The sequence below is a fragment of the Lissotriton helveticus genome, chromosome 1_1 (genome assembly GCF_964261635.1).
Source record: "Lissotriton helveticus chromosome 1_1, aLisHel1.1, whole genome shotgun sequence".
NCBI classification, from domain to species: domain Eukaryota; kingdom Metazoa; phylum Chordata; class Amphibia; order Caudata; family Salamandridae; genus Lissotriton; species Lissotriton helveticus.
Window position 1 is genome coordinate 1,251,432,146 of NC_136057.1, and position 9,976 is coordinate 1,251,442,121.

The following is a 9,976-nucleotide window of genomic DNA, read 5'->3' on the forward strand; positions in this document are numbered from 1 at the left end:
AATCTAGGACAGCTACAAGGAGCGGCGCTCCCCCAAGAAACTCCCAAATTATATTCAAAGCATTAAGTTAGTTATTTTCAGGGGAAGACCAGAGATAAAGTTCTGAAGAAGAGAGAAGAAAATGAACCAAGAAAAATTGCCCCTTAATGCCCCTTTAATGTTCTGAGATCAAAGCAGCATACTAAACAACCCGATGTCCAGACAATCCTTAACAATCCTTGACAGGAAAGTACATTTATGCTATCCACTTCCTTTAGTTATTCAGGTTTTGTTGCAGTTTATAGAAAGTGCCTGTTTTGCCTCCTGATCTGAATAGTAAAATTGCGAGCTGCCGTCTTTAATAACCTTCAGTCGAGCAGGTTCTTGTAAGTAAACCAAAGCACCAAGTGCTTTCCAGGAGTCAATAAGTTGTCTCATCCTCCAACTTTTATCCATTGTAATTTTACATAGATTAGACCTAGCAGTAATAGAAATAGACTCCACTGTCATTGGTGTCGTACTCCGAGCTTTAATAGCAATTGACTAGCGCCGTAAAAAGTTGCCTACACAGATAAGAATTGGTCGGGGTCGGCGTGAAGCAGGCTGGTTTGCTTGGTTGAGAAAGATTGGCAAGCGATGAGCAGGCTGAATTTGAGAATCCCAATCCCAGTCTACAAAATCTGGGAACGCTTTCTGGAATATTTGGACAATGCATGCATGTGGATCAGCTCCTTCTCTGCCTTCCGGAATGCCAAAAATTCCCAAATGATTCCTTTGTTTCAGATTTTCCAAATCTTCCAACTTTCCTTGTAAATCATTAAGTTTTGCATCATGATCGCAAAGTAGATTAGTAGAGTGAGATACTGCTTCTTCATTTTCAGACAATATTTGCTGTAGCGTCACCACCTCCGCTGTAAGTTCAGACACCTTTCTGGTTACTGTGACCAAGGACTGTTGGAGCATAGCGTTATCCGCCCTAAGATGTGTGTAATGGTCATACGCCTCAGATCTGTGTGCTATTAACACCTGCATAACTGAACAGAGAGAGGGTTCTGATGCTAATGCTGATGTTGCTCCCGCTCCCGTTATGTTTCCCGGTGTAGTTGTAGTTATCGGGACATTCATTATCGAAGTGTATTGGTGCAGGAGGTTCAGGAGCATAAGAGGCATTAGTAGGTAGCTGTACCCTGATGGGTTGAGAAGAGGGAGTCCTTGAACAAGCTGTTGCTGCCAAATTTTGTTCCAAACCAGAGCCAAAGAGTCGTGAAACAATAGCTTTAACTTCCCCCTTTGAAGTTACCCATTTCCATAAAGGGCTGCTCTGATCATTTTGTGTAGGTTTAGATTGCACTGATATCGCCATCCCTACTTGCTTTTGAAATAAGTTACTATTAGGCTCAATAGTTTTCCTGCTTATTCTAATTTGTTTAGTAACTTTTAGATTGCGTCTTTTCTTTTTAACAGATTTAGAATTGTCAGTCTCCTCATGTGAGTACCCAAATGAATCATCAATATTTGTTGGTGTATTCACAATGTTTTTAGAGAAGAGATGAAGATGAAGTATCAGCTTGTAGCTCAGTTTGTTCCATTTGCTCAGCCTGCACACTACTCTGATTAGCAGAGCCCACTGTAGATATTTCCCCTGTGTGCTGATCTAGTAATTCACTTGACTCCGTTTCGGTGCTTACTAGCGCAATTGGTGAACCTTTTGCTGGTAGCAGGCAATTTTGCGTGTAGTCTCGTGTATTTGCAACAAAGCTAATTGAAGTAGATTCTGCCAGGCTGTTCCTGCCACCTGCCGCGTGCTCTTCTTGGCTCCGCCGTCGGTCATGTCCATAGCGGGTATGCCGGCAGTGCTATAAGCGGCTGAGACCACTGCAGAGCTCCAAGTTACTCAGCCAGCCCGCAGAACATTTACTTTAGGAGGGGCCATAGACGGCCAATCTGAGAAAGACAGAAAAAGCTGAGCAGGCAGACCGGGCAAGCCAAAAACAGAGCAGCGCTGAGCGCCTCGTCCGCTGCGATGGTGAATGCAGCTCTGAGTATCACCAAAGAGAAGAAACAGCCGTAACATCTAAAGTAAGCTTTTTATTGCTGTTTATAAAGTATTTCTCCGCTCATTCCCCCGCTGCTTAACAGAGCAGTGCTGCCAACATTTCCCCCGTAGGTCTTCAGGAGCTCTCAGCGGGCGCCGCTACTTACGGCGGAATCAATCCGCCATCTTCCTTTCTTCAGCTCCCCTTCCTAGGGGCACCCTGGTAAAGTAGGTGGGAAATTCGAAATTCCTACCATAATAGTGTTCCTCGTAAAAAAACAGCTTCTTTTTCTAATCTGACAATAGAGCGTGCATAACAGAAACTTAGGGCCAAACTTACTAAGGGTTTGAGTCCCCATCAAAGGTATACAAATTGATACAAATCATTGTAAACTTTTGCAAGAGTATTTACTTTGCAGCACAAAAATTATTTAATGCTGGAAAGGTGACCTTTTCTCAAAGCAAATAGTATTTTCCGCTGCTATGCACCATTTTGTATCAGAGGGGCATTATCTGGGTGTAACTTGGATAGATTATAGTTTGACTCAAAAACCCAATTTACTAAAATGGCTAAACTGTGCTTTGCAGGGAAAAATAATGCTTCCTTGAAGTAAGCGTTAACAAAAATAAATGGTTTATTTTCTCAGAAGATTCCACACATTGATGTGTGCTGCTCTGTATAGCACACATACGATGGGTGGAATGTTTAAGAAAAGTCTAGGTATATGCTTTTTTACAGGAAGAGTAGGATTCCCTATGCTAGACAGCATAATGGTGCAATGGTTGTGCTTGGCAACAGGCCTGTGCACCAGTGTGGGGTAATTGGCAGCAGCAGGCTATTTTTAATAAATATGACTCTGCAGTGCTTTCTCCCTTTTGTGCAATGCAGAGGTGTTGTGCTAAAAAGTAATAAATCTGCCCTTTAGTGCGCATGTTAGGCTTTCCCAATCTTAACCCTTGCATTCTCAGACAGTTGGTAAAATTTAAAATAAAAAAATAACCTTTCGGTGTCATTTCTCTATCCTTACTTCACTTTTTCTAGCTTAACCATCTCTTTTAAGCTCTCGTATTATCCTTCTCTATGTACCTTCTTTCTCTCTATCTATCCCATACCATCTCTCTTTACCTCACCTTTGTCTACCTCACCTTTGTCTACCTCACCTTTGTCTACCTCACCCCTCTCAATATACCCAAGATACCCCACTTAACTTCATCTCCCTCTTTCTCTTGATCTTGTATCTCTGTCTATCACTCTTTGTGCATTAGAGGTGGGCAAGCCACTACAAGTTTGAGCCAGACGCAAGCTAAACTCTGGCTCAGCTTGAGGTTTTGTTGGACCTCGATCCTATGATGAGCCGAGCTTTCATGTGGCTTCTGCCTGCCACCCTCACACTTCTTACCTCCATGCTCAAAGAGACAAAACCAAAGCATTAACATTTGAGGCAAAAAGGAGAGACAACAGATACATATTTAGTGACTGATGTGTACAAAATGAAACGAGAAAATTAGCATTAATTACGTATTTCCCACTTAAGCAAATTGTGTGATCTTAGGCAAAGATATTATTTTACAGATCCTCGTTTTTCTTCACTATCACAAACGAAAGCACCTTCAAACACCCAAGTTCCAAACAACTGCTGTACAGAAATATATTGTGTTTGATTTAATGGACTATAATGTTGCTCTATTTACAAGAATCTGGGCCACATACAGGGCTCACGTGACAACTGTCCTGTCTCGTAGTTCACTAACGGCACTGTGGCCAGAGTGGGGGCAGGGGCAGATGGTTCTAAGTTCATGTTTTAAAATTGTCACTTTTAAGGAGTACTTCTCTGTGCAGGTCTATAATGGATCTATTAACGTGAAAGATTCCGCATGTGAAAGACATTTTTTTTTTGATTCGTGATTGGACTTCATCATATTTTATATGATATTTTTTGTATGATTTACATGGCAAACATTTTCAGTGCGTAGCTCGTGCACTGGCTCTAAGAGCCAAACTAGACCCTTGGCTTGACTCTGGCTGGGCTCTCCCTGTTAATTTGTGGACTTCGATCCATATCTATAATTTTACATCCCCTCTCTTTAACTCAACTCTCTCGATCTTATTCCGGTCTCTAAATCTCACTGATCTCACTGCTATTTTTCCATCTGACCTCCCAGTATCTCTCCTGAATGTTCTTGACTTTGCACACAACCTCTTCTCTATCTTTACCTCAACTCTTTATCTCCCTTGCCACATCTTTATTTCCTTACCTCTCTCTGCTTCTTTAACCATCTTCTCTTCCTCACCACTCCTCCTCACCCATTTATTTTTCTTTCTACATTATATCTCTCACTACCTCACCTCTTTCTACCCCTCTACTCTCTTTCTCTTTCCCTCCCATTACCAAACCTTCCACTTTACCTCACTATTGTCCTTACTTCTCCACCTACCCTTTCTCTTGCTCTACCTCTGATCACTATCCTTCAACCCTCTAAATAGCTTACTCTTTTCTGACTGCCTCAATTTCTTTGTCTCTACTACGTTTTCCCTATTATCAACTTCTCTCTCTCTCTTTCTCTCCAACACACTCTTGACCTCCATCTCAATTTCAACTCACCCCACCACCTCAATTTTCCTTCTCCACCTCTTTCTTTATAGCTCTCTCTACCTCACCACCTTTTCCTCTCAAAACTCTTTACCTCTGGATGAACCTGTCTTTCTTTAATTCACGTCTTTCAACTTCCTCTTTTCACTCTACACCACATTTCTTTCCACACTTCACGCCTCTACCTTTCTCTCTTCCCTACTACTCTCTTTACCTGACCCATTTTTCTATAGCTCTTCTCATTTTTCTCTCTCAATCTTTCTGTTTGCATCTCAAATCTTTCTGTTTACATGTAGCTGCCTTTACCACGCTCTACTTCACCTCTTTTTCTACATTACCTCTCTATGTACCTCTCCCCTTAGAGTGCTGAAATACTCAGCTTTTTTCTGAACTCCCTTCTCCCTATCTCTACCCATCTTTATGTCTCTACAGCACTCTAAATCCTTACCTACTTCTCTATATCTCTTTATCTACATAATCCTCTGTCTATCTCCTTTTATCTCTCCTTACTGCAGCCAGCGCACCTAAATCTATTTATTTTACTTATCTTCCTAACTCACATATCTTTCTACATCATATCTATCTCTGGCCCCTTCTGCCTCTACTTCACTATACTGTCTTCCTTATGCCTCTGTCCAACTCCTGTAGCCTTTCCCTTCCTATTTCTCTTCTCCAGCAGGATCATGGGTACCTGTTTAACCAGAGAAGTGCACACATGTAAAATGGATAAAATTAACAATGATGGGGAAGAGAAATAAGGAGAAATTTAGATTGTAATCAATACAATTGTGAAAATCCTCAGAGCACCGGTTTGATATTTTCTGTTGCAGTAAGAATGCCAGTAGTGGGGAGGATTATATTTGTCATTACAAATACTTGGCGACCAAAGCTACAATTCAAGTACTATGTGCATATGTCTTAGTTTGATATTATGCACTAATCCCAAAAACTTTTAACAAGTCATCCTAAGCATGTTTTTCTCATAATGGGAGTGAGAAGCTGCTGATTGGACACTTAATTCCACATTCCACAATATAATGTTGTTGCAACTGATAGAGCGCATACAGCACTCTGAAATGTAGGGGTGCATTATACTTAGGCTTTCCTGTTTTCAGTTTCTATTTTTGTTAAATTCTGGTGGTTTTTTTCAGTGTTTTACAGTGATTTCAATACCTTAATAAAAAATGGTTATCAGTGGGTACACATTTTCATGCCATTTAAAACAACAGAAACAGTGTTTTTCCGGTGTTTATGGAAGTTTTTGCTTTTTTGCTTTCTGCACTGATAGTGCATGTTATATAGACAGTTTACATACAGTGTATATGAGTTTCAAATGCATTTTTACAAATCAAACCTATTTCAGTACACCATACAATACTTCTTCAGTGAGTCTTTGGTTATGTGCGCTCGCTCTTTCCTTCTCATGTAAACTTTTATCTGTGAAAAGGCCCACTCTACATTGGCATTTGAGACGGGCAACAACAAAATAGCCAGTACACAATTTGCTAACTCTGGCCACTGGCATAGCTGTCCATGCCAATACTGGTGCACCTGAAGACTGTGATTCTATGCGACAGGTTCTGCAACATATGCTTTGAACTGGGCGCATATGCCCTCTGTTATTGAAGCAGTCAAAAATGAGGCAGCACTTTTGAAAATGTCCCTTTACGGAAGGGATCTATAACTTGTGCAGAGTACCACAGTGAGGCTTCATTGACTTCAAATGTCATGGTTGGTGAAGGGCTATTTCTCATACATTGTAAAATAAAAGTTCCTGAATTGCTCAACATCTCTTTGCTTACCAAGTGGCAAGCACTTTAGCATGGAACATGTTGCAGTGCCAAAGTCACTAAAAGTGTCACCCAGTTTACTCTCAATGAGATGTTTCAAATCTACATGAATTATGCAGAACACTTGGCAAACAAGGGTGTTTTCAGACTCTAGTTTTTTTATTATGTCCACTACAGCAGTCCTGCTTTCCTTTAAAAACTTGAGAATGCAGTAGAGTGTACCTTTTTTCAAATCACCTCATATTTCTTGCAGTTTGCATCATCACTCAGCAAAAGTTCTGTAAACGGTTGCCACATGGATAATTTACCATAGTCTCTAGGACTGAGAACCACCAGCTAAGTGACACAGTTGGGATGAATCTTTCTTTGATTCCACACAAAGCAGAACATTAGAAATATTTGTGTTTTAGTGCCCATGCATAACAAAATAGTGCACCAGAATTGTCTAAAAATGTAATAACATTCTTCATTTACTCTGAAGATTGTAAATATGCTTTCAGATTACCATCTAACAAGTGGCAAGGATGTCTTACAGGGAAGCACTTCAGCTCAGGTATCGATTTTGACAGATCATCACACAACTTTTTCATATACGTAGCCGGATCACTGCAAATACAAACAATATAATTCCAATCTTTGTTGAGCTTGGTAAGAACTTTTTGCAGCAGCATTCCAAGTGACACTGCATTCCATGTTTTCCAAAAGTCTGGTGTCAAGTTTTCATCAGTATTCCAGATGCTTTGTGACTGCACTCTTTTCACATATACCTGTCACTATACCTTGCATTGAATGTTTAAAGCCTGGGCTGTTTGGCAATTCACCCACTATAAATTCTGACTCACTAGAGAAGGGGGCTGATGTATCAAGGGTTTTTACCCATTCTCTGTGGGTAAATGTGATGGTACATATTGGGAAAGATTCTTATGAAACCTTTATTTTTCCTATCAGCGAAAGACTCAAACGTAGCCAAAAAATCAAATATGATTTAGATATTTCCTGATTCTCTACAATTTATAAAATAAATAAACAACACCTAAAACATGCTTCTAACCCCTGTATCTTTAGACCAAAGACCACAAAATTGACAAAATGATGAAAAAACAATATTTTAGTGATATCACTAAAGAACAAAACTCAAGCAGAATAATGTTAGGACAGTCTTTCTTACTGCTAACTTATATAACAAAGTTACATTCTATTTGCCCATTCAGGAAGAAATAAAAATGACTCTTTCACTCTCCTTTTCCTTTCTTTGAATGGCATTTATTTTGTGGTTGTGCAGGTTTTTTTTCAGTGTTTATATGTTTACACTTGTGAGGGCTATTTCCCTTCTGGTTGGGTTTTATCAGTTATTATAGGTTTAAACCTAAAACCAGACAGCCTAATTATACTCATGGTTTAAAATGCATTTATCTATATTTCTATTGTGTGCATTGTATTACGTTCATCAACAGTATATATTAAACATCGTAAACTTAGAATCATAATATATATCTTTATGCAGGATATATATGTATTTGAGACACTATCATTTATGTATTCATAATGTGCAGAATGGCATTATATTCATAATAATGTAACTGTGTGTTGTTAAAGTTGCCAGCACTGTAGGCCCAGAGTTAAAAGTTGCTTATAGTTGCGAAAGCTTCAGTCACTGAGGAAACAATTAAATGTATCTTTGTTTGTGCCAGAACAGTATGCTCTCATCCCATTGCAGGTACAAAGAATTCAACATCATTCTTTTTAGTTTCAGGAGATAACTGGCATGCCTTTGAAGAAGTCTGAGAAGCTGGAAGGGAGGATATCATCTATGTCTGGCCTATCTGCACTCCAAGGTCACAGGAAGCGAAGAAGATTTAATTAAAGAAGTTATGGAAAATCACCACAACCTTAGAGAGTGAAATAATTCATCATGTGATGCATTTGGGAGGTTGAGTTTGTCCTTTTGTATTATGCGCAGGGACAGAAAAAGGCAGACTTCTAGATTTTCTATGGAAAAGGAGCATCTTAAGAGCGAGCTCCATAGCCTTAAGCCATTTTGACCCATTTGACGTGAGCACTTCTAAGGAAGTCTACACATGCTACATGGCCTTATAATAAAACCCATAAACTAGAATTCGGAGTCTGTGATCTTTAAAGCATGACTATATTGTAAGTATAACCTTGACGTGTTTCTTTTCCTCAACAACGTTTAGTAGGCAAATAAAGACCATCATTGCTAAATTTGGAAGGTAAGGCAATGCCCAAATGCGGCACAATCAAATGGTAGCAGAGGATGGTTTGCCACTAAAGTGAAGGGAAATTGAGGGATTTAGAGTAGAAGCGGAGAATAATTTGGCTCTGGACTTGGCGTAGAAGACGGCGGAAGAACGACAATTGATGGAGTTCGGCAATGATGATGGTGCGGCGGAAGCAGTGGTAGAGTGAGTATGAAACTGTGTGGTGTGTTAGATTGCGGTGATGTTTTCATTGTGTGTTGTCTTGCGAAGTGAGAATGCAAGTTGAGTGATTGTGGGTTAATCGGTTTATTGGTCTGGACACATGCGGATGAGGAAGTTTTGGTGAGCAGACTCAAGAGAAGTCAAAGATCCCGGAATAGTTGTATATGTAATTGTCCGATCAAATTGTGGGTGTCGTGAAGCACTATTGGCGTTCAACTTGTTATAGGGAACTTTGGGTGAATGAAGAGTAACGATGGGGTGGAAAGCCTCAGGTACCAGAGGGAGACTACAGCAATTAGGTGACCAACGCAGGTAGGGGGTCACAGCGGATGTTCTTGTGAGAGTGTTCTATCGATCTTTTAGCGGACGGACAATTGTTTACGTAACTGTTAGTTATTGTGGCTGTAGTAGGAAGCAGTTACTTGGTTAATAACTTTGGTTGTACAGTTACTTTTGTATGAATGTGTGAGCGAGAATGTACGAAGAGAAATTGTGAAGGAGGGTGAGCCGCTGCAAGGAGGGAGTTGTGACGTCAGTGCGAGCCGCGCTGGGAGAGGTCGGTTGGCTTAACGCCATGTTGGGATTGGTTGAAGTTCGTCCACAGCTTTAACATTGAATTCTGGATTGCAATTAATTGCTTTTACAAGAAGATGTTTTAAGGTATTGCGCGATATGTATAGAGGAGACACAGGAGTGGTAACTCGGGTGGGAAAAGAGGCTCCAGCAGAGGATACTCCATCACATTATATGACAACTAATGTAGGACTCCATACTATAGTGTGACTGCAAAACTGTCACAAAATTACAGAGAAAGAGGGAGAATTGGCCTTCCCTCATTATGGGTCATTTCGGATGGAAGTGTTGTATCAGTTGAGAGGAGTGATGTCTTCTCTGAAGCCTCCACCCAGACTAACTCACTTTGAGGGTTCAGATGCATGGATGCGAGAAGAGAATGGTCACAGGGACGAATGAAGAAAGCAATGAAGGCATATCAGGATGCTAGATGGGATGCACAATTGAAGAGGTGGAGAGTAGACACTATAGAGGGAAAGCAATTATATCCTTTTATGTTGCAAGAAGAAGGGTCCGAAGGAAAGAGTAAGACCGAGGAGGACAGTGATACAGATGATAACTTCTTAG

At 40.3% G+C, this 9,976-nt stretch overlaps 1 long non-coding RNA gene across 1 annotated transcript; it reads left to right on the plus strand.

Annotated features, from left to right (window-relative positions):
* Positions 1–2,003: 2,003 nt before the first annotated feature.
* Positions 2,004–8,511, plus strand: LOC144772547 (uncharacterized). Its single transcript, XR_013599800.1, has 2 exons — positions 2,004–2,058; positions 8,143–8,511. It is a non-coding gene; the product is annotated as an uncharacterized LOC144772547 (long non-coding RNA).
* The last annotated feature ends 1,465 nt before the right edge of the window (positions 8,512–9,976 follow it).